At 43.9% G+C, this 23,245-nt stretch overlaps 2 protein-coding genes across 4 annotated transcripts in view; one reads left to right on the top strand and one right to left on the bottom strand.

Annotated features, from left to right (window-relative positions):
• Positions 1–23,245, bottom strand: part of LOC148682569 (uncharacterized) — a 1,090,975-nt gene that overhangs the window by 422,296 nt on the left and 645,434 nt on the right. The gene's annotated exons all lie outside the window — the stretch shown is intronic.
• The window catches only part of LOC799502 (protein NLRC3), a 93,240-nt gene that overhangs the window by 15,732 nt on the left and 54,263 nt on the right, over positions 1–23,245 (top strand). The window lies entirely within an intron of this gene.

The raw sequence follows: 23,245 nt of genomic DNA on the forward strand, positions 1-23,245 counted from the left end.
CGATGAGTCAGTGAGCAGACTAGGTACAGATAAGAGCTGGACAAAACAAACCAGAATCGGGTGAACAGGGTGCACGAGCAAACAGCAAAAATCCAAAGGCAAACTAAACACAACATAACAAGGTTTATAAAGACAACAATAATTAAAGCTGCAAGCAGCGATGATAGGGACCTCGCACCCGGGCTCACCGCCGCCCGGTGACCTTACGATGACAGAGAACAGCGAACAATATTAATTTAAGCCAATATATAAAAAAATCTAAGAAAATCACAGATTTATGCCAAACTTCCTCCTGTCAGCAGGTGGCGCTATAACTGTGACTTAAGATTGGCATGTAGATGTCTTCCGGAGAGGAATCTTATCAACCATGTGAAGTTTCAGGCACATGGGACATTGTGTGGCTGAGTTATAAGCCAAACTACCTTCTGCCAGCAGGTGGCGTTATGACTGACTCAATATTGTTATGTGGATGTGTTCAGGAGATGACTTTTATAAACCATGTGAAGTTTCAGGCAGATCAGAGATTGTGTGGAGATTGTGTTTAAAGACAAACTACATTCTGCCAGCAGGTGGCGCTATGAAAGACTCAATATTATTATGTAGATGTGTTTAGGAGAGGACTTTCATCAACCATGTGAAATTTTAGGCAGATCTGACATTGTGTGGCCGAGTTACAAGCCAAAATTCCTTCTGCCAGCAGGTGGCGCTATGACTCTGACTCAATATTATCATGTAGATGTGCTCAAGAGAGGACTTTCATCAACCATGTGAAGTTTCAGGCAGATCGGACATTGTGTGGCCGAGTTACAAGCCAAACTACCTTCTGCCAGCAGGTTGCGCTATGACTAACTCAATATTGTTATGTGGATGTGTTCAGGAGAGGACTTTTATCAATCATGTGAAGTTTCAGGCAGATCAGACATTGTGTGGTTGAGTTATAAGAAATTCCTGTTCCATGGCGAAGCGTTGAGGTTTGTCATGCCACCACAGACACGCCCCTCTGCAAAAACTCTAGATCTTTACAATATATCATCGCTAGAGCTTTCAGATGACACCACTCTAATTTGGTGCTGATACGGGAAAGCTTGTGGAAGGAGTTTGTTACAGTGTCAAACATGTCATTTCCTGTGGCCAGCAGGTGGCGCTATAACTGTAACTGGATATCGGCACGTAAACCTGATCAGGTCAGGACTGTTATTAAATGTGTGAATTTTGAGGCAGATCGAATATTGCATGCCTGAGTTATAACGACTTCCTGTTTTGTGGCGAGTCGTCAAAGTTTGCGAGGCCGCCACGGACACGCCCATCGATGAAAACTCTAAAGCTTCGCAATTTAACATCACCAAGGCTTTAAGATGACAAAACCCAATTTTGGTGTTTATCAGATAAAATCCCTAGGAGGAGTTCGTTAAAATACAACACCTGAAAATGGCAAAAGCGCCACTTTTTCGCCACAGGAAGTTAAAAATATCCGACTTCCTGTTGGGTTTGAGATATGGCTCCAAGAGACTTTTTCGTATGTTTTGGCATGTTTGAGGTGTGTGCCAATTTTTGTGCATGTGCGTAATTTTTAGATCGGGGGCTCGTCCGTTTAATTTTTCTAGGTGGCGCTGTTGAGTCATTTTGCCACGCCCACTTCAATATTGTTATGTGGATGTGTTCAAGAGATGACGTTTATCAACCATGTGAAGTTTCAGGCAGATCGGACATTGTGTAGTTGAGTTATAAGGACTTCCTGTTCCATGGCGAAGCGTTGAGGTTTGTCATGCCGCCATGGACACGCCCCTCTGTGAAAACTCTAGATCTTCACAATATAACATCGCTAGAGCTTTCAGATAACACCACTCAATTTTGGTGCTGATACGATAAAATTTGTGGGAGGAGTTTGTTACTCCGTAAATCATGTCATTTCCTGTGGCCAGCAGGTGGCGCTGTAACTGTATCTGGATAGTGGCATTTAAACGTATTCAGGTCAGGACTCTTATCAAACGTGTGAATTTTGAGGCAGATCGGATAATGCATGCCTGAGTTATAATGACTTCCTGTTTTGTGGCGAATCGTCAAAGTTTGCGAGGCCGCCACGGACACGCCCATCGATGAAAACTCTAAAGCTTCGCAATTTAACATCGCCAAGGCCTTTAGATGCCAAAACCCAATTTTGGTGTTGATCGGATAAAATCCCTAGGAGGAGTTCGTTAAAATACAACGCCTGGAAATGGCAAAAACGCCACTTTTTCGCTGCAGGAAGTTAAAAATATCCGACTTCCTGTTGGGTTTGAGATATGGCTCCAAGAGACTTTTTCGTATGGTTTGGCATGTTTGAGGTGTGTGCCAATTTTCATGCATGTGCGTGATTCGTGGATCGGGGGCTCGTCAATTTAATTTTTCTAGGTGGCGCTGTCGAGTCATTTTGCCACGCCCACTTCCGAAGCCCATAACAAACGTAAATTTTCGCCACTTCTGAGGCGTGTGCAAAGTTTCGTGAGTTTTCAGGCATGTTTAGCCCCTCAAAACTGCGATTCATTCTGCGGAAGAAGTCGGAAGAATAATAATAATTAAAGCTGCAAGCAGCGATGATAGGGACCTCGCACCCGGGCTCACCGCCGCCCGGTGACCCTACGATGACAGAGAACAGCGAACAATAATAATTTAAGCCAATATATTTAAAAAATCTAAGAAAATCACATATTTATGCCAAACTTCCTCCTGTCAGCAGGTGGCGCTATAACTGTGACTCAAGATTGGCATGTAGATGTCTTCCAGAGAAGAATCTTATCAACCATGTGAAGTTTCAGGCACATGGGACATTGTGTGGCTGAGTTATCAGGCAAACTACCTTCTGCCAGCAGGTGGCGTTATGACTGACTCAATATTGTTATGTGGATGTGTTCAGGAGTGGACTTTTATCAACCATGTGAAGTTTCAGGCAGATCAGAGATTGTGTGGAGATTGTGTTATAAGACAAACTACCTTCTTCCAGCAGGTGGCGCTATTAAAGACTCAATATTATTATATAGATGTGCTAAGGCGAGGACTTTTATCAACCATGTGAGATTTTAGGCAGATCTGACATTGTATGGCCGAGTTACAAGCCAAACTTCCTTCTGCCAGCAGGTGGCGCTATGACTCAATATTATTATGTAGATGTGCTCAGGAGAGGACGTTTATCAATCATGTGAAGTTTCAGGCAGATCAGACATTGTGTGGTTCAGTTATAATAACTTCCTGTTCCATGGCGAAGCGTTGAGGTTTGTCATGCCGCCACAGACACGCCCCTCTGCAAAAACTCTAGATCTTCACAATATATCATCGCTAGAGCTTTCAGATGACACCACTCTATTTTGGTGCTGATACGTGAAAGTTTGTGGAAGGAGTTTGTTACAGTGTCAAACATGTCATTTCCTGTGGCCAGCAGGTGGCGCTATAACTGTAACTGGATATCGGCACGTAAACGTGTTCAGGTCAGGACTGCTATAAAATGTGTGAATTTTGAGGCAGATCGAATATTCCATGCCTGAGTTATAACAACTTCCTGTTTTGTGGTGAATCAAAGTTTGCGAGGCCGCCACGGACACGCCCATCGATGAAAACTCTAAAGCTTCGCAATTTAACATCACCAAGGCTTTAAGATGACAAAACCCAATTTTGGTGTCGATCGGATAAAATTCCTAGGAGGAGTTCGTTAAAATACAACGCCTGGAAATGGCAAAAGCGCCACTTTTTCGCCACAGGAAGTTAAAAATATCCGACTTCCTGTTGGGTTTGAGATATGGCTCCAAGAGACTTTTTCGTATGTTTTGCCATGTTTGAGGTGTGTGCCAATTTTTGTGCATGTGCGTGATTCGTAGATCGGGGGCTTGTCCGTTTAATTTTTCTAGGTGGCGCTGTCGAGTCATTTTGCCACGCCCACTTCAATATTGTTATGTGGATGTGTTCAAGAGATGACGTTTATCAACCATGTGAAGTTTCAGGCTGATCGGACATTGTGTGGTTGAGTTATAAGGACTTCCTGTTCCATGGCGAAGCGTTGAGGTTTGTCATACCGCCACGGACACGCCCCTCTGCGAAAACTCTAGATCTTCACAATATATCATCGCTAGAGCTTTCAGATAACACCACCCAATTTTGCTGCTTATACGATAAAATTTGTGGGAGGAGTTTATTACTCCGTAAATCATGTCATTTCCTGTGGCCAGCAGGTGGCGCTATAACTGTATCTGGATATCGGCATGTAAACGTGTTCAGGTCAGGACTGTTATCAAAGGTGTGAATTTTGAGGCAGATCGGATATTGCATGCCTGAGTTATAACGACTTCCTGTTTAGTGGCGAATCGTCAAAGTTTGTGAGGCCCCCACGGACACGCCCATCGACGAAAACTCTAAAGCTTCGCAATTTAACATCGCCAAGGCCTTTAGATGACAAAATCTGATTTTGGTGTCGATCGAATAAAATCCCTAGGAGGAGTTCGTTAAAATACAACGCCTGGAAATGGCAAAATTGCCACTTTTTCACCGCAGGAAGTTAAAAATATCCGACTTCCTGTTGGGTTTGAGATATGGCTCCAAGAGACTTTTTCGTATGGTTTGGTGTGTTTGAGGTGTGTGCCAATTTTGGTGCATGTGCGTGATTCGTGTATCGGGGGCTCGTCCGTTTAATTTTTCTAGGTGGCGCTGTGGAGTCATTTTGCCACACCCACTTCCGAGACCCATATCAACCTGCTATTTACACCGCGTTTGGTGTGTGTGCATATTTTCATGAGTTTTCGGGCATGTTTAGACCCTCAAAAGTGCCCCGATAGGGGGCGGAATAATAATAATAATAATTAAAGCTGCAAGCAGCGATGATAGGGACCTCGCACCCGGGCTTACCGCCACCCGGTGGCCTCAGGATGACAGAGAACAGCAAACAATATTAATCTAAGCCGATATATATAAAGAACCTGGGAAAATCACAAATTTAAGCCAAACTTTCTCCTGTCAGCAGGTGGCGCTATGACTATGACTTAAGATTGGCATGTAGATGTGTTCAGGAGAGGAATTTTATCAACCATGTGAAGTTTCAGGCAGGTCATACATTGTGTGGCTGAGTTATAAGCTAAACTACCATCTGCTAGCAGGTGGCGCTATGACTGTGACTCAATATTGCAATGTAGATTTCTTCAGGAGAGGACTTTAATCAACCATGTAAAGATTCAGGCATATCAGACATTGTGTGGCTGACTTATGAGCCAAACTACCTTCTGCCAGCAGGTGGCGCTATGACTGACTCAATATTGTTATCTGGATGTGTTCAGGAGATGAATTTAATCAACCATGTGAAGTTTCAGGCAGATCAGACATTGTGTGATTGAGTTATAAGGACTTCCTGTTTCATGGCGAAGCGTTGAGGTTTGTCAAGCCACCACAAACACGCCCCTCTGCAAAAACTCTAGATCTTCAAAATATATCATCGCTTGAGCTTTCAGATAACAACCAACCAAATTTGGAGCTGATACGAAAAAATTTGTGGGAGGAGTTTATTACTCTGTAAATCATGACATTTCCTGTGGCTAGCAGGTGGCGCTATAACTATATCTGGATAACGGCATGTAAACATGTTCAGGTCAGGACTCTTATTAAACATGTGAATTTTGAGGCAGAACGGATAATGCATGCTTGAGTTATAACGACTTCCTGTTTTGTGGCGAATCGTCAAAGTTTGCGAGGCCGCCACGGACACGCCCATCGACAAAAACTCTAAAGCTTCGCAATTTAACATCGCCAAGGCCTTTAGATGACAAAACCCAATTTTGCTGTCGATCAGATAAAATCCCTAGGAGGAGTTCGTTAAGATACAATGCCTGGAAATGGCAAAAATGCCACTTATTCGCCGCAGGAAGTAAAAAAAATCCGACTTCCTGTTGGGTTTGAGATTCCGCTCCAAGAGACTTTTTCGTATGTTTTGGCATGTTTGAGGTGTGTGCCAATTTTCGTGCATGTGCGTGATTCGTAGATCGGGGGCTCGTCCGTTAAACTTTTATAGGTGGCGCTGTCGAGTCATTTTGCCACGCCTACTTCAATATTGTTATGAGTATGTGTTCAGAAGAGGACTTTTATCAACCATGTGAAGTTTCAGGCAGATCGGACATTGTGTGGTTGAGTTATAAGGACTTCCTGTTCCATGGCGAAGCGTTGAGGTTTGTCATACCGCCACGGACACGCCCCTCTGCGAAAACTCTAGATCTTCACAATATATCATCGCTAGAGCTTTCAGATAACACCACACAATTTTGGTGCTGATACGAAAAAATTTGTGGGAGGAGTTTATTACTCCGTAAATCATGTCATTTCCTGTGGCCAGCAGGTGGCGCTATAACTATATCTGGATATTGGCATGTAAACGTGTTCAGGTCAGGACGCTTATGAAGCGTGTGAATTTTGAGGCAGATCTGATAATGCATGCCTGAGTTATAACGACTTCCTGTTTTGTGGCGAATCATCAAAGTTTGCGAGGGCGCCACGGACACGCCCATCGACGAAAACTCTAAAGCTTCGCAATTTAACATCGCCAAGGCCTTTAGATGACAAAACCCAATTTTGGTGTCGATCGGATAAAATCCCTAGGAGGAGTTTGTTAAAATACAACGCCTGGAAATGGCAAAAACGCCACTTTTTCGCCGCAGGAAGTTAAAAATATCCGACTTCCTGTTGGGTTTGAGATATGGCTCCAAGAGACTTTTTCGTATGGTTTGGCATGTTTGAGGTGTGTGCCAATTTTCGTGCATGTGTGTGATTCGTGTATCGGGGGCTCGTCCGTTTAATTTTTCTAGGTGGCGCTGTCGAGTCAATTTGCCACGCCCACTTCCGAGACACATATCAACCTGCTATTTACACCGCGTTTGGTGTGTGTGCAAATTTTCATGAGTTTTCGGGCATGTTTAGACCCTCAAAAGTGCCCCGATAGGGGGCGGAATAATAATAATAATAATAATTAAAGCTGCAAGCAGCGATGATAGGGACCTCGCACCCAGGCTCACCGCCGCCCTGTGGCCTCAGGATGACAGAGAACAGCGAACAATAATATTTTAAGCCGATATATATAAAGAAGCCGAGAAAATCATAGATTTATGGCAAACTTCCTCCTGTCAGCAGTTGGCGCTATGACTGTGACTCAAGATTGGCATGTAGATGTCTTCAGGAGAGAAATCTTATCAACCATGTGAATTTTCAGGCAGGTCGGACGTTGTTTAGCTGAATTATAAGCCAAACTGCCTTTTGTCAGCAGGTGGCGCTATGACAGACTCAATGTTGTTATGTAAATGTGTTCAGGAGAGGACTTTTGTCAACCATGTGAACTTTCAGGCAGATCAGACTTTGTGTGGTTGAGTTATAATGCAAACTACCATCTGCCAGCAGGTGGCGCTATAACTATGACTTAAGATTGGCATGTAGATGCCTTCAGTAATGGAATTTAATCAACCATGTGAAGTTTCAGGCTGATCGGATGTTGTTTGGCTGAGTTATAAGCCTATCAACCTTCTGCCAGCAGGTGGCGTTATGACTGACTCATTACTGTTTTGGGGATGTGTTCAGAAGAGGACTTTTATGAGCCATGTGAAGTTTCAGGCTGATCTGACTTTGTGTGGTTGAGATATAAGGACTTCCTGTTCCACGGCGAAGTGTTGGGGTTTGTCATGATGCCACGGACACGCCCCTCTGCAAAAACTCTAGATCTTGACAATATATCATCACTTAAGCTTTCAGATACCAACCCACCAAATTTGGTGCTGATACGAAAAAATTTGTGGGAGGAGTTTATTACGCTGTAAATCATGACATTTCCTGTGGCCAGCAGGTGGCGCTATAACTGTATCTGGATATTGGCATGTAAACGTGTTCTGGTCTGGACTCTTATTAAACATGTGAATTTTGAGGCAGATCGGGTGATGCATGCCTGAGTTATAATGACTTCCTGTTTTGTGGCGAATCGTCAAAGTTTGCGGGGCCGCCACGGACACGCCCATCGACAAAAACTATGAAGCTCCGCAATTTAACATCACCAAGGCCTTTAGATGACAAAACCCAATTTTGGTGTCGATAGTATAAAATCCCTAGGAGGAGTTCGTTAAGATACAACGCCTGGAAATGGCAAAAATGCCACTTATTTGCAGCAGGAAGTTAAAAATATCTGACTTCCTGTTGGGTTTGAGATATGGCTCCAAGAGACTTTTTCGTATGTTTTGGCGTGTTTGAGGTGTGTGCCAATTTTCGCGCATGTGCGTGATTCGTGGATCGGGGGCTCGTCCGTTTAATTTTTCTAGGTGGCGCTGTCGAGTCATTTTGCCACGCCCACTTCAATATTGTTATGTGGATGTGTTCAAGAGATGACGTATATCAACCATAGGAAGTTTCAGGCTGATCAGACTTTGTGTGGTCGAGTTATGAGGACTTCCTGTTCCATGGCGAAGCGTTGAGGTTTGTCATGCCGCCACGGACACGCCCCTCTGCGAAAACTCTAGATCTTCACAATATATCATCGCTAGAGCTTTCAGATGACAGCACTCAAATTTGGTGCTGATACCATAAAATTTGTGGGAGGAGTTTGTTACAGTGTAAAACATGTCATTTCCTGTGGTCAGCAGGTGGCGCTATAACTGTATCTGGATATCGGCATGTAAACGTGTTCAGGTCAGGACTCTTATCAAACGTGTAAATTTTGAGGCAGATCGGATAATGCATGCCTGAGTTATAACGACTTCCTGTTTTGTGGCGAATCGTCAAAGTTTGCGAGGCCGCCACGGACACGCCCATCGATGAAAACTCTAAAGCTTCGCAATTTAACATCGCCAAGGCCTTTAGATGACAAAACCCAATTTTGGTGTCGATCGGATAAAATCCCTAGGAGGAGTTCGTTAAAATACAACGCCTGGAAATGGCAAAAACGCCACTTTTTCGCCACAGGAAGTTAAAAATATCTGACTTCCTGTTGGGTTTGAGATATGGCTGCAAGAGACTTTTTCGTATGTTTTGGCATGTTTGAGGTGTGTGCCAATTTTCGTGCATGTGCGTGATTCGTGTATCGGGGGCTCGTCCGTTTAATTTTTCTAGGTGGCGCTGTTGAGTCATTTTGCCACGCCCACTTCCGAAGCCCATAATAAACGTAAATTTTCACCACTTCTGAGGCGTGTGCAAAGTTTTGTGAGTTTTCGGGCATGTTTAGCCCCTCAAAACCGCGATTCATTCCGGACGAGAATAATAATAATAATAATAATAATAATAATAATAATAATAATAAACGGAGCAATTCCAATAGGGCCTACGCACCGTTTCGGTGCTCGGTCCCTAATAATAAAAAACGGAGCAATTCCAATAGGGCCTACGCACCGTTTCGGTGCTCGGTCCCTAATAATTAAAGCTGCAAGCAGCGATGATAGGGACCTCGCACCCGGGCTCACCGCCGCCCGGTGGCCTCAGTATGACAGAGAACAGCGAACAGTAATAATTTAAGCCGATATATTTAAAAAATCTGAGAAAATCACAGATTTATGCAAAACCTCCTCCTCTCAGCAGGTGGCGCTATGACTGTGACTCAAGATTGGCAGGTAGATGTCACCAGGAGAGGAATCTTATCAACCATGTGAAGTTTCAGGCAGATCGAACATTGTTTAGCTGAGTTATAAGCCAAACTGCCTTTTGTCAGCAGGTGGCGCTATGACAGACTCAATGTTGTTATGTAGATGTGTTCAGGAGAGGAATTTTATCAACCATGTGAACTTTCAGGCAGATAGGACTTTGTGTGGTTGAGTTATAATGCAAACTACCATCTGCCAGCAGGTGGCGCTATAGCTGTGACTTAAGATTTGCATGTAGATGCCTTCAGTAATGGAATTTAATCAACCATGTGAAGTTTCAGGCAGATCGGATGTTGTTTGGCTGAGTTATAAGCCTATCTACCTTCTGCCAGCAGGTGGCGTTATGACTGACTCATTACTGTTTTGGGGATGTGTTCAGAAGAGGACTTTTATGAGCCATGTGAAGTTTCAGGCTGATCTGACTTTGTGTGGTTGAGATATAAGGACTTCCTGTTCCACGGCGAAGCGTTGAGGTTTGTCCTGCCGCCACGGACACACCCCTCTGCAAAAAACTCTAGATCTTGACAATATATCATCACTTAAGCTTTCAGATAACAACCCACCAAATTTGGTGCTGATACGAAAAAATTTGTGGGAGGAGTTTATTACTCTGTAAATCATGACATTTCCTGTGGCCAGCAGGTGGCGCTATAACTGCATCTGGATATTGGCATGTAAACGTGTTCTGGTCTGGACTCTTATTAAACATGTGAATTTTGAGGCAGATCTGATAATGCATGCCTGAGTTATAATGACTTCCGGTTTTGTGGCGAATCATCAAAGTTTGCGGGGCCGCCACGGACACGCCCATCGACAAAAACTATAAAGCTCCGCAATTTAACATCGCCAAGGCCTTTAGATGACAAAACCCAATTTTGGTGTCGATAGCATAAAATCCCTAGGAGGAGTTCGTTAAAATACAACGCCTGGAAATGGCAAAAATGCCACTTATTTGCAGCAGGAAGTTAAAAATATCTGACTTCCTGTTGGGTTTGAGATATGGCTCCAAGAGACTTTTTCATATGTTTTGGCGTGTTTGAGGTGTGTGCCAATTTTCGTGCATGTGCGTAATTCGTAGATCAGGGGCTCGTCCGTTTAATTTTTCTAGGTGGCGCTGTCGATTCATTTTGCCACGCCCACTTCAATATTGTTATGTGGATGTATTCAGGGGAGGACTTTTATCAACCATATGAAGTTTCAGGCTGATCGGACTTTGTAAGGTTGAGTTATGAGGACTTCCTGTTCCATGGCGAAGCGTTGAGGTTTGTCATGCCGCCACGGACACGCCCCTCTCCGAAAACTCTAGATCTTCACAATATATCATCGCTAGAGCTTTCAGATGACACCACTCAAATTTGGTGCTAATACCATAAAATTTGTGGGAGGAGTTTGTTACAGTGTAAAACATGTCATTTCCTGAGGCCAGCAGGTGGCGCTATAACTATATCTGGATATCGCCATGTAAACGTATTCAGGTCAGGACTCTTATCAAACGTGTGAATTTTGAGGCAGATCGGATAATGCATGCCTAAGTTATAACGACTTCCTGTTTTGTGGCGAATCATCAAAGTTTGCGAGGCCGCCACGGACACGCCCATCGACAAAAACTCAAAATCTTCGCAATTTAACATCGCTAAGGCCTTTAGATGACAAAACCCAATTTTGGTGTCGATCAGATAAAATCCCTAGGAGGAGTTCGTTAAAATACAACGCCTGGAAATGGCAAAACTGCCACTTATTCGCCGCAGGAAGTTAAAAATATCCGACTTCCTGTTGAGTTTGAGATATAGCTCCAAGAGACTTTTTCGTATGTTTTAGCGTGTTTGAGGTGTGTGCCAATTTTTGTGCATGTGCGTGATTCATAGATCGGGGGCTCGTCCTTTTAATTTTTATAGGTGGCGCTGTCGAGCCATATTGCCACACCCACTTCAATATTGTTATGTGGATGTGTTCAGGAGAGGACTTTTATCAACCATGTGAAGTTTCAGGCAGATCAGACATTGTGTGGTTGAGTTATAAGAACTTCCTGTTCCATGGCGAAGCGTTGAGGTTTGTCATGCCGCCACGGACACGCCCCTCTGCAAAAAGTCTAGATCTTCACAATATATCATTGCTAGAGCTTTTAGATAACACAACCCAAATTTAGTGCTGATACAAAAAAATTTGTGGGAGGAGTTTGTTACTCTGTAAAACATGTCATTTCCTGTGGCCAGCAGGTGGCGCTATAACTATATCTGGATATCGGCATGTAAACGTGTTCAGGTCAGGACTCTTATCAAACGTGTGAAATTTGAAGCTGATCGGATAATGCATGCCTGAGTTATAACGACTTCCTGTTTCGTGGCGAATCGTCAAAGTTTGCGAGGCAGCCACGGACACGCCCATCGACGAAAACTCTAAAGCTTCGCAATTTAACATCGCCAAGGCCTTTAGATGACAAAACCCAATTTTAGTGTCGATCGGATAAAATCCCTAGGAGGAGTTCGTTAAAGTACAACGCCTGAAAATGGCAAAAACGCCACTTTTTCGCCACAGGAAGTCAAAAATATCCAACTTCCTGTTGGGTTTGAGATATGGCTCCAAGAGACTTTTTCGTATGTTTTGGCATGTTTGAGGTGTGTGCCAATTTTCGTGCATGTGCGTGATTCGTAGATCGGGGGCTCGTCCGTTTAATTTTTCTAGGTGGCGCTGTCGAGTCATTTTGCCACACCCACTTCCGAGACCCATAATAAACGTAAATTTTCGCCACTTCTGAGGCGTGTGCAAAGTTGCGTGAGTTTTCGGGCATGTTTAGCCCCTCTAAATCGCGATTCATTGGAGAGAAGAATAATAATAATAATAATAATAATAATAAACGGAGCAATTCCAATAGGGCCTACGCACCGTTTCGGTGCTCGGTCCCTAATAAAAAACGGAGCAATTCCAATAGGGCCTACGCACCGTTTCGGTGCTCGGTCCCTAATAACAATTAAAGCTGCAAGCAGCGATGATAGGGACCTCGCACCCGGGCTCACCGCCACCCGGTGGCCTCAGGATGACAGAGAACAGCGAACAGTAATAATTTAAGCCGATATATTAAAAAAATCTGAGAAAATCACTGATTTTTGCCAAACTTCCTCCTGTCAGCAGGTGGCGCTATAACTGACTCATGATTGGCATGTAGATGTCTTCAGGAGAGGAAACTTATCAACCATGTGAAGTTTTAGGCAGATCGGACATTGTTTAGCTGAGTTATAAGCCAAACTGCCTTTTGTCAGCAGGTGGCGCTACGACAGACTCAATGTTGTTATGTAGATGTGTTCAGCAGAGGACTTTTATCAACCATGTAAACTTTCAGGCAGATCGGACTTTGTGTGGTTGAGTTATAATGCAAACTACCATCTGCCAGCAAGTGGCGCTATAACTGTGACTTAAGATTGGCATGTAGATGCCTTCAGTAATGGAATTTAAACAACCATGTGAAGTTTCAGGCAGATCGGATGTTGTTTGGCTGAGTTATAAGCCTATCTACCTTCTGCCAGCAGGTGGCGTTATGACTGACTCATTACTGTTTTGGGGATGTGTTCAGAAGAGGACTTTTCTGAGCCATGTGAAGTTTCAGGCTGATCTGACTTTGTGTGGTTGAGATATAAGGACTTCCTGTTCCACTGCGAAGCGTTGAGGTTTGTCATGCCGCCACGGACACGCCCCTCTGCAAAAACTCTAGACCTTCACAAAATATCATCACTTAAGCTTTCAGATAACAACCCACCAAACTTGGTGCTGATACAAAAAAAAATTGTGGGAGGAGTTTGTTACTCTGTAAATCATGACATTTCCTGTGGCCAGCAGGTGGCGATATAACTGTATCTGGATATTGGCATGTAAACGTGTTCTGGTCTGGACTCTTATTAAACGTGTGAATTTTGAGGCAGATCGGGTAATGCATGCCTAAGTTATAATGACTTCCGGTTTTGTGGCGAATCGTCAAAGTTTGCGGGGCCGCCACGGACACGCCCATCGACAAAAACTATAAAGCTCCGCAATTTAACATCGCCAAGGCCTTTAGATGACAAAACCCAATTTTGGTGTCGATAGCATAAAATCCCTAGGAGGAGTTCGTTAAGATACAACGCCTGGAAATGGCAAAAATGCCACTTATTTGCAGCAGGAAGTTAAAAATATCCGACTTCCTGTTGGGTTTGAGATATGGCTCCAAGAGACTTTTTCGTATGTTTTGGCGTGTTTGAGGTGTGTGCCAATTTTCGCGCATGTGCGTGATTCGTAGATCAGGGGCTCGTCCGTTTAATTTTTCTAGGTGGTGCTGTCGAGTCATTTTGCCACGCCCACTTCAATATTGTTATGTGGATGTGTTCAAGAGATGACGTATATCAACCATATGAAGTTTCAGGCTGATCAGACTTTGTGTGGTTGAGTTATGAGGACTTCCTGTTCCTTGGCGAAGCGTTGAGGTTTGTCATGCCGCCACGGACACGCCCCTCTGCAAAAACTCTAGATCTTTACAATATATCACCGCTAGAGCTTTCAGATGACACCACTCAATTTTGGTGCTGATACCATAAAATTTGTGGGAGGAGTTTGTTACAGTGTAAAACATGTCATTTCCTGTGGCCAGCAGGTGGCGCTATAACTGTATCTGGATATTGGCATGTAAACGTGTTCAGGTCAAGACTCTTATCAAACGTGTGAATTTTGAGGCAGATCGGGTAATGCATGCCTGAGTTATAACGACTTCCTGTTTTGTGGCGAATCGTCAAAGTTTGCGAGGCCGCCACGGACACGTCCATCGACGAAAACTCTAAAGCTTCGCAATTTAACATCGCCAAGGCCTTTAGATGACAAAACTCAATTTTGGTGTCGATCGGATAAAATCCCTAGGAGGAGTTCGTTAAAATATAACGCCTGGAAATGGCAAAAACGCCACTTTTTCGGCGCAGGAAGTCAAAAATATCCGACTTCCTGTTGGGTTTGAGATATGGCTCCAAGAGACTTTTTCGTATGTTTTGGCGTGTTTGAGGTGTGTGCCAATTTTCGTGCATGTGTGTGATTCGTGGATCGGGGGCTCGTCCGTTTAATTTTTCTAGGTGGCGCTGTCGAGTCATTTTGCCACGCCCACTTCCGAGACCCATATCAACCTGCTATTTACACCGGGTTTGGTGTGTGTGCAAATTTTCATGAGTTTTCGGGCATGTTTAGACCCTCAAAAGTGCCCCGATAGGGGGCGGAATAATAATAATAATAATAATAATAAAAAACGGAGCAATTCCAATAGGGCCTACGCACCGTTTCGGTGCTCGGTCCCTAATAATAAACGGAGCAATTCCAATAGGGCCTACGCACCGTTTCGGTGCTCGGTCCCTAATTAAAGCTGCAAGCAGCGATGATAGGGACCTCGCACCCAGGCTCACCGCCGCCCGGTAGCCTCAGGATAACAGAGAACAGCGAACAATATTAATTTCAGCCGATATATATAAAGAACCTGAGAAAAATCACAGATTTATGCAAAACTTCCTCCTGTCAGCAGGTGGCGCTATGACTGTGACTCAAGATCGGCATGTAGATGTCTTTAGGAGAGGCATCTCATCTAACCTGTGAATTTTCAGGCAGATCGGACATTGTTTGGCTGAGTTATAAGCCAAACTACCTTCTGCTATCAGGTGGCGCTATGACTGTGACTCAATATTGTTATGTGAATGTGTTCAGGGGAGGACTTTTATCAACCATGTGAAGTTTCAGGCTGATCGGACTTTGTGTGGTTGAGTTATGAGGACTTCCTGTTCCATGGCGAAGCGTTGAGGTTTGTCATGCCGCCACAGACACGCCCTTCTGTGAAATTTTCAGACCCTAACAAAATGTAATTGCTAGAACTTTCAGATAACAACCAACCAAACTTGGAGCTGATACGAAAAATTTTGTGGGAGGAGTTTATTACTCTGTAAATCATGACATTTCTTGTGGCCAGCAGGTGGCGCTGTAACTGTATCTGGATATTGGCATGTAAATGTGTTCAGGTCAGGACTCTTATTAAACATGTGAATTTTGAGGCAGATTAGATAATGCATGCCTGAGTTATAATGACTTCCGATTTTGTGGCGAATCGTCAAAGTTTGCGAGGCCGCCACGGACACGCCCATTGACAAAAACTCTAAAGCTTCACAATTTAACATCGCCAAGGCCTTTAGATGACAAAACCTAATTTTGGTGTCGATCAGATAAAATCCCTAGGAGGAGTTCGTTAAAATACAACGCCTGGAAATGGCAAAAATGCCACTTATTTGCCGCAGGAAGTTAAAAATATCCGACTTCTTGTTGGGTTTGAGATATGGCTCCAAGAGACTTTTTCGTATGTTTTGGCGTGGTTGAGGTGTGTGCCAATTTTCGTGTATGTGCGTGATTCGTAGATCAGGGGCTCGTCCGTTTAATTTTTATAGGTGGCGCTGTCGAGTCATTTTGCCACGCCCACTTCACTATTGTTATGTGGATGTGTTCAAGAGATGACGTATATCAACCATATGAAGTTTCAGGCTGATCAGACTTTGTGTGGTTGAGTTATGAGGACTTCCTGTTCCTTGGCGAAGCGATGAGGTTTGTCATGCCGCCACGGACACGCCCCTCTGCGAAAACTCTAGATCTTCACAATATATCATCGCTAGAGCTTTCAGATAACACCACTCAAATTTGGTGCTGGTACAATAAAGTTTGTGGGAGGAGTTTGTCACACTGTAAAACATGTCATTTCCTGTGGCCAGCAGGTGGCGCTATAACTGTATCTGGATAGTGGCATGTAAACGTGTTCAGGTCAGGACGCTTATCAAGCGTGTGAATTTTGAGGCAGATCGGATAATGTATCACTGAGTTATAATGACTTCCTGTTTTGTGGCGAATCGTCAAAGTTTGCGAAGCCGCCACGGACACACCCATCGACGAAAACTCTAAAGCTTCGCAATTTAACATCGCCAAGGCCTTTAGATGACAAAACCTAATTTTGGTGTTGATCGGATAAAATCCCTAGGAGGAGTTCGTTAAAATACAACGCCTGGAAATGGCAAAAATGCCACTTTTTCGCTGCAGGAAGTTAAAAATATCTGACTTCCTGTTGGGTTTGAGATATGGCTCCAAGAGACTTTTTCGTATGTTTTGGCATGTTTGAGGTGTGTGCCAATTTTCGTGCATGTGCGTGATTCGTGGATCGGGGGCTCGTCCGTTTAATTTTTCTAGGTGGCGCTGTCGAGTCATTTTGCCACGCCCACTTCCGAGACCCATAATAAACGTAAATTTTCGCCACTTCTGAGGCGTGTGCAAAGTTCCGTGAGTTTTCGGGCATGTTTAGCCCCTCAAAATCGCGATTCATTCCGGAAAAGAATAATAATAATAATAATTAAAGCTGCGAGCAGCGATGATAGGGACCTCGCACCCGGGCTCACCGCTGCCCGGTGGCCTCAGGATGATAGAGAACAACGAACAATAATATTTTGAGCCGATATATATAAAGAAGCCAAGAAAATCACAGATTTATGCCAAAATTTCTCCTGTCAGCAGGTGGCGCTATGACTGTGACTCAAGATTGGTATGTAGATGTCTTCAGGAGAGGAATCTTATCAACCATGTGAAGTTTCAGGCAGGTCGGACGTTGTTTGGCTAAGTTATAAGCCAAACTTCCTGTTGCCAGCAGGTGGCGCTTGACTGTCCTAATGTTGGTATGTAGATGTCTTCAGAAGAGGATTTTAATCAACCATGTGAAGTTTCAGGCAGATTAGACATTGTGGGGCTGAGTTGTAAGCAAAACTACCTTCTGCCAGCAGGTGGCGCTATGACAGATTCAATATTGGCATGTAGATGCGTTCAGGAGAGGACTTTTATCAACCATGTGAAGTTTCAGGCAGATCGGAAATTGTGTTGTTGAGTTATAAGAACTTCCTTTTCCATGGCGAAGCATTGAGGTTTGTCATGCCACCACAGACACGCCCCTCTGCAAAAACTCTAGATCTTCACAATATATCATCGCTAGAGCTTTCAGATGACACCACTCTAATTTGGTGCTGATACGGGAAAGTTTGTGGAAGGAGTTTGTTACAGTGTCAAACATGTCATTTCCTGTAGCCAACAGGAGGCGCTATAACTGTAACCGGATATCGGCACGTAAACCTGTTCAGGTCAGGACTGTTATTAAATGTGTGAATTTTGAGGCAGATCGAATATTGCATGCCTAAGTTATAACGACTTCCTGTTTTGTGGCGAATTGTCAAAGTTTGCGAGGCCACCACGGACACGCCCATCGATGAAAACTCTAAAGCTTCGCAATTTAACATCACCAAGGCTTTAAGATGACAAAACCCAATTTTGGTGTCAATCAGATAAAATCCCTAGGAGGAGTTCATTAAAATACAACGCCTAGAAATGGCAAAAGAGCCACTTTTTCGCCGCAGGAAGTTAAAAATATCCGACTTCCTGTTGAGTTTGAGATATGGCTCCAAGAGACTTTTTCGTATGTTTTGGCATGTTTGAGGTGTGTGCCAATTTTCGTGCATGTGCGTGATTTGTAGATCGGGGGCTCGTCCGTTTAATTTTTATAGGTGGCGCTGTCGAGTCATTTTGCCACGCCTACTTCAATATTGTTATGTGGATGTGTTCAGGAGAGGACGTTTATCAACCATGTGAAGTTTCAGGCTGATTGGACATTTTGTGGTTGAGTTATAAGGACTTCCTGTTCCATGGCGAAGCGTTGAGGTTTGTCATGCCGCCATGGACACACCCCTCTGTGAAAACTCTAGATCTTCACAATATATCATCGCTAGAGCTTTCAGATAACACAACCCAATTTTGGTGCTGATACGATAAAATTTGTGGGAGGAGTTTGTTACTCCGTAAATCATGTCATTTCCTGTGCCCAGCAGGTGGCGCTATACCTGTATCTGGATATTGGCATGTAAACATGTTCAGGTCAGGACGCTTATCAAGCGTGTGAATTTTGAGGCAGATCGGATAAAGCATGCCTGAGTTATAACGGCTTCCTGTTTTGTGGCGAATCGTCAAAGTTTGCGAGGCCGCCACAGACACGCCCATCGACGAAAACTCTAAAGCTTCGCAATTTAACATCACCAAGGCCTTTAGATGACAAAACCCAATTTTGGTGTCGATCGGATAAAATCCCTAGGAGGAGTTCGTTAAAATATGACGCCTGGAAATGGCAAAAACGCCACTTTTTCGCCGCAGGAAGTTAAAAATATCCGACTTCCTGTTGGGTTTGAGATATGGCTCCAAGAGACTTTTTCGTATGTTTTGGTGTGTTTAAGGTCTGTGCCAATTTTCGTGCGTATGTGTGATTCGTGGATCGGGGGCTCGTCCGTTTAATTTTTCTAGGTGGCGCTGTCGAGTCATTTTGCCACGCCCACTTCCGAAGCCCATTACAAACGTAAATTTTCGCCACTTCTGAGGCGTGTGCAAAGTTGCGTGAGTTTTCGGGCATGTTTAGCCCCTCTAAATCGCGATTCATTGGAGAGAATAATAATAATAATAATAATAATAAACGGAGCAATTCCAATAGGGCCTACGCACCGTTTCGGTGCTCGGTCCCTAATTAAAGCTGCAAGCAGCGATGATAGGGACCTCGCACCCGGGCTCACCGCCGCCCGGTGGCCTCAGGATGACAGAGAACAGCGAACAGTAATAATTTAAGCCGATATATAAAAAAAATCTGAGAAAATCACAGATTTATGCCAAATTTCCTCCTGTCAGCAGGTGGCGCTATAACTTTGACTAACGATTGGCATGTAGATGTCTTCAGGAGAGGAAACTTATTAACCATGTGAAGTTTCAGGCAGATCGGACATTGTTTGGCTGAGTTATAAGCCAAACTGCCTTTTGTCAGCAGGTGGCGCTATGACAGACTCAATGTTGTTATGTAGATGTGTTCAGGAGAGGACTTTTATCAAACTTGTGAAGTTTCAGCCAGATCGGACTTTGTGTGGTTGAGTTATACTGCAAACTACCATCTGTCAGCAGGTGGCGCTATAACTGTGACTTAAGATTGGCATGTAGATGTCTTCCGGAGAGGAATCTTATCAACCATGTGAAGTTTCAGGCACATGGGACATTGTGTGGCTGAGTTATAAGCCAAACTACCTTCTGCCAGCAGGTGGCGTTATGACTGACTCAATATTATTATGTAGATGTGTTTTGGAGAGGACTTTCATCAACCATGTGACATTTTAGGCAGATCTGACATTGTGTGGCCGAGTTACAAGCCAAAATTCCTTCTGCCAGCAGGTGGCGCTATGACTGACTCAATATTGTTATGTGGATGTGTTCAGGAGAGGACTTTTATCAATCATGTGAAGTTTCAGGCAGATCAGACATTGTGTGGTTGAGTTATAAGGCATTCCTGTTCCATGGCGAAGCGTTGAGGTTTGTCATGCCACCACAGACACGCCCCTCTGCAAAAACTCTAGATCTTTACAATATATATCATCGCTAGAGCTTTCAGATGACACCACTCTATTTTGGTGCTGATACGGGAAAGTTTGTGGGAGGAGTTTGTCAGAGTGTCAAACATGTCATTTCCTGTGGCCAGCAGGTGGCGCTATAGCTGTAACTGGATATCGGCACATAAACCTGATCAGGTCAGGACTGTTATTAAATGTGTGAATTTTGAGGCAGATCGAATATTGCATGCCAGAGTTATAAAGACTTCCTGTTTTGTGGCGAATCATCAAAGTTTGCAAGGCCGCCACGGACACGCCCATCGATGAAAACTCTAAAGCTTCGCAATTTAACATCACCAAGGCTTTAAGATGACAAAACCCAATTTTGGTATTTATCAGATAAAATCCCTAGGAGGAGTTCGTTAAAATACAACGCCTGGAAATGGCAAAAGCGCCACTTTTTCGCCACAGGAAGTTAAAAATATCTGACTTCCTGTTGGGTTTGAGATATGGCTCCTAGAGACTTTTTCGTATGTTTTGCCATGTTTGAGGTGTGTGCCAATTTTCGTGCATGTGCGTGATTCGTAGATCGGGGGCTCGTCCATTAAATTTTTCTAGGTGGCGCTGTCGAGTCATTTTGCCACGCCCACTTCAATATTGTTATGTGGATGTGTTCAAGAGATGACGTTTATCAACCATGTGAAGTTTCAGGCAGATCGGACATTGTGTGGTTGTGTTATAAGGACTTCCTGTTCCATGGCGAAGCGTTGAGGTTTGTCATACCGCCACGGACACACCCCTCTGCGAAAACTCTAGATCTTCACAATATATCATCGCTAGAGCTTTCAGATAACACCACTTAATTTTGGTGTTGATACGATAAAATTTGTGGGAGGAGTTTATAATTCCGTAAATCATGTCATTTCCTGTGGCCAGCAGGTGGCGCTATAACTATATCTGGATATCGGCATGTAAACTTGTTCAGGTCAGGACGCTTATCAAGCGTGTGAATTTTGAGGCAGATCAGATAATGCATGCCTATGTTATAACGACTTCCTCTTTTGTGGCGAATCGTCAAAGTTTGCGAGGCCACCACGGACACGCCCATCGATGAAAACTCTAAAGCTTCGCAATTTAACATCGCCAAGGCCTTTAGATGACAAAACCCAATTTTGGTGTCGATCGGATAAAATCCCTAGGAGGAGTTCGTTAAAATACAATGCCTGGAAATGGCAAAAACGCCACTTTTTCGCCGCAGGAAGTTAAAAATATCCGACTTCCTGTTGGGTTTGAGATATGGCTCCAAGAGACTTTTTCGTATGTTTTGGTGTGTTTGAGGTGTGTGCCAATTTTCGTGCATGTGCGTGATTCGTGGATCGGGGGCTCGTCCGTTTAATTTTTCTAGGTGGCGCTGTCGAGTCATTTTGCCACGCCCACTTCCGAAGCCCATAACAAACGTAAATTTTCGCCACTTCTGAGGCGTGTGCGAAGTTTCGTGAGTTTTCGGGCATGTTTAGCCCCTCAAAACCGCGATTCATTCCGCGGAAGAAGAAGAAGAAGAAGAAGAAGAATAATAAGAAACGGAGCAATTCCAATAGGGCCTTGCACCGTTCGGTGCTCGGTCCCTAATAATAATAATAAACGGAGCAATTCCAATAGGGCCTTGCACCGTTCGGTGCTCGGTCCCTAACTACATTCTGCCAGCAGGTGGCGCTATGAAAGACTCAATATTATTATGTAGATGTGTTCAGGAGAGGACTTTCATCAACCATGTGACATTTTAGACAGATCGGATATTGTGTGGCCGAGTTACAAGCCAAAATACCTTCTGCCAGCAGGTGGCGCTATTACTGACTCAATACTATTATGTAGATGTGTTCAGGAGAGGATTTTTATCAACCATGTGAAGTTTCAGGCAGATCGGACAATGTGTGGTTGAGTTATAAGAACTTCCTGTTCCATGGCGAAGCGTTGAGGTTTGTCATGCCACAACAGAAACGCCCCTCTGCAAAAACTCTAGATATTCACAATATGTCATCGCTAGAGCTTTCAGATGACACCACTCTATTTTGGTGTTGATACGATAAAATTTGTGGGAGGAGTTTGTTATAGTGTCAAACATGTCATTTCCTGTGGCCAGCAGGTGGCGCTATAACTGTAACTGGATATCGGCACGTAAACCTGATCAGGTCAGGACTGTTATTAAATGTGTGAATTTTAAGGCAGATCGGATAATGCATGCCTGAGTTATAACGACTTCCTGTTTTGTGGCGAATCATCAAAGTTTGCGAGGCCGCCATGGACACGCCCATCGACGAAAACTCTAAAGCTTCGCAATTTAACATCGCCAAGGCCTTTAGATGATAAAACCCAATTTTGGTGTCGATCAGATAAAATCCCTGGGAGGAGTTCGTTAAAATACAACGCCTGGAAATGGCAAAAATGCCACTTTTTCGCCACAGGAAGTTAATAATATCTGACTTCCTGTTGGGTTTGAGATATGGCTCCAAGAGACTTTTTCGTATGTTTTGGCATGTTTAAGGTGTGTGCCAATTTTCGTGCATGTGCGTGATTCGTAGCTCGGGGGCTCGTCCGTTTAATTTTTCTAGGTGGCGCTGTCGAGTCATTTTGCCACGCCCACTTCAATATTGTTATGTGGATGTGTTTAAGAGATGACGTTTGTCAACCATGTGAAGTTTCAGGCAGATCGGACATTGTGTGGTTGAGTTATGAGGACTTCCTGTTCCATGGCGAAGCGTTGAGGTTTGTCATACCGCCACGGACACGCCCCTCCGCAAAAACTCTAGATCTTCACAATATATCATCACTAGAGCTTTCAGATAACACTACCCAATTTTGGTGCTGATACGAAAAAATTTGTGGGAGGAGTTTATAACTCTGTAAATCATGTCATTTCCTGTGGTCAGCAGGTGGCGCTATAACTGTATCTGGATATCGGCATGTAATCGTGTTCAGGTCAGGACGATTATCAAGCGTGTGAATTTTGAGGCAGATCGGATAATGCATGCCTGAGTTATAACGACTTCCTGTTTTGTGGCGAATCGTCAAAGTTTGCGAGGCCGCCACGGACACGCCCATCGACGAAAACTCTAACGCTTCGCAATTTAACATCGCCAAGGCCTTTAGATGACAAAACCCAATTTTGGTGTTTATCAGATAAAATCCCTAGGAGGAGTTCGTTAAAATACAACG

This window comes from Danio rerio, chromosome 4 (genome assembly GCF_052040795.2).
Source record: "Danio rerio strain M-AB ecotype USA chromosome 4, GRCz13ab, whole genome shotgun sequence".
NCBI lineage: Eukaryota > Metazoa > Chordata > Actinopteri > Cypriniformes > Danionidae > Danio > Danio rerio.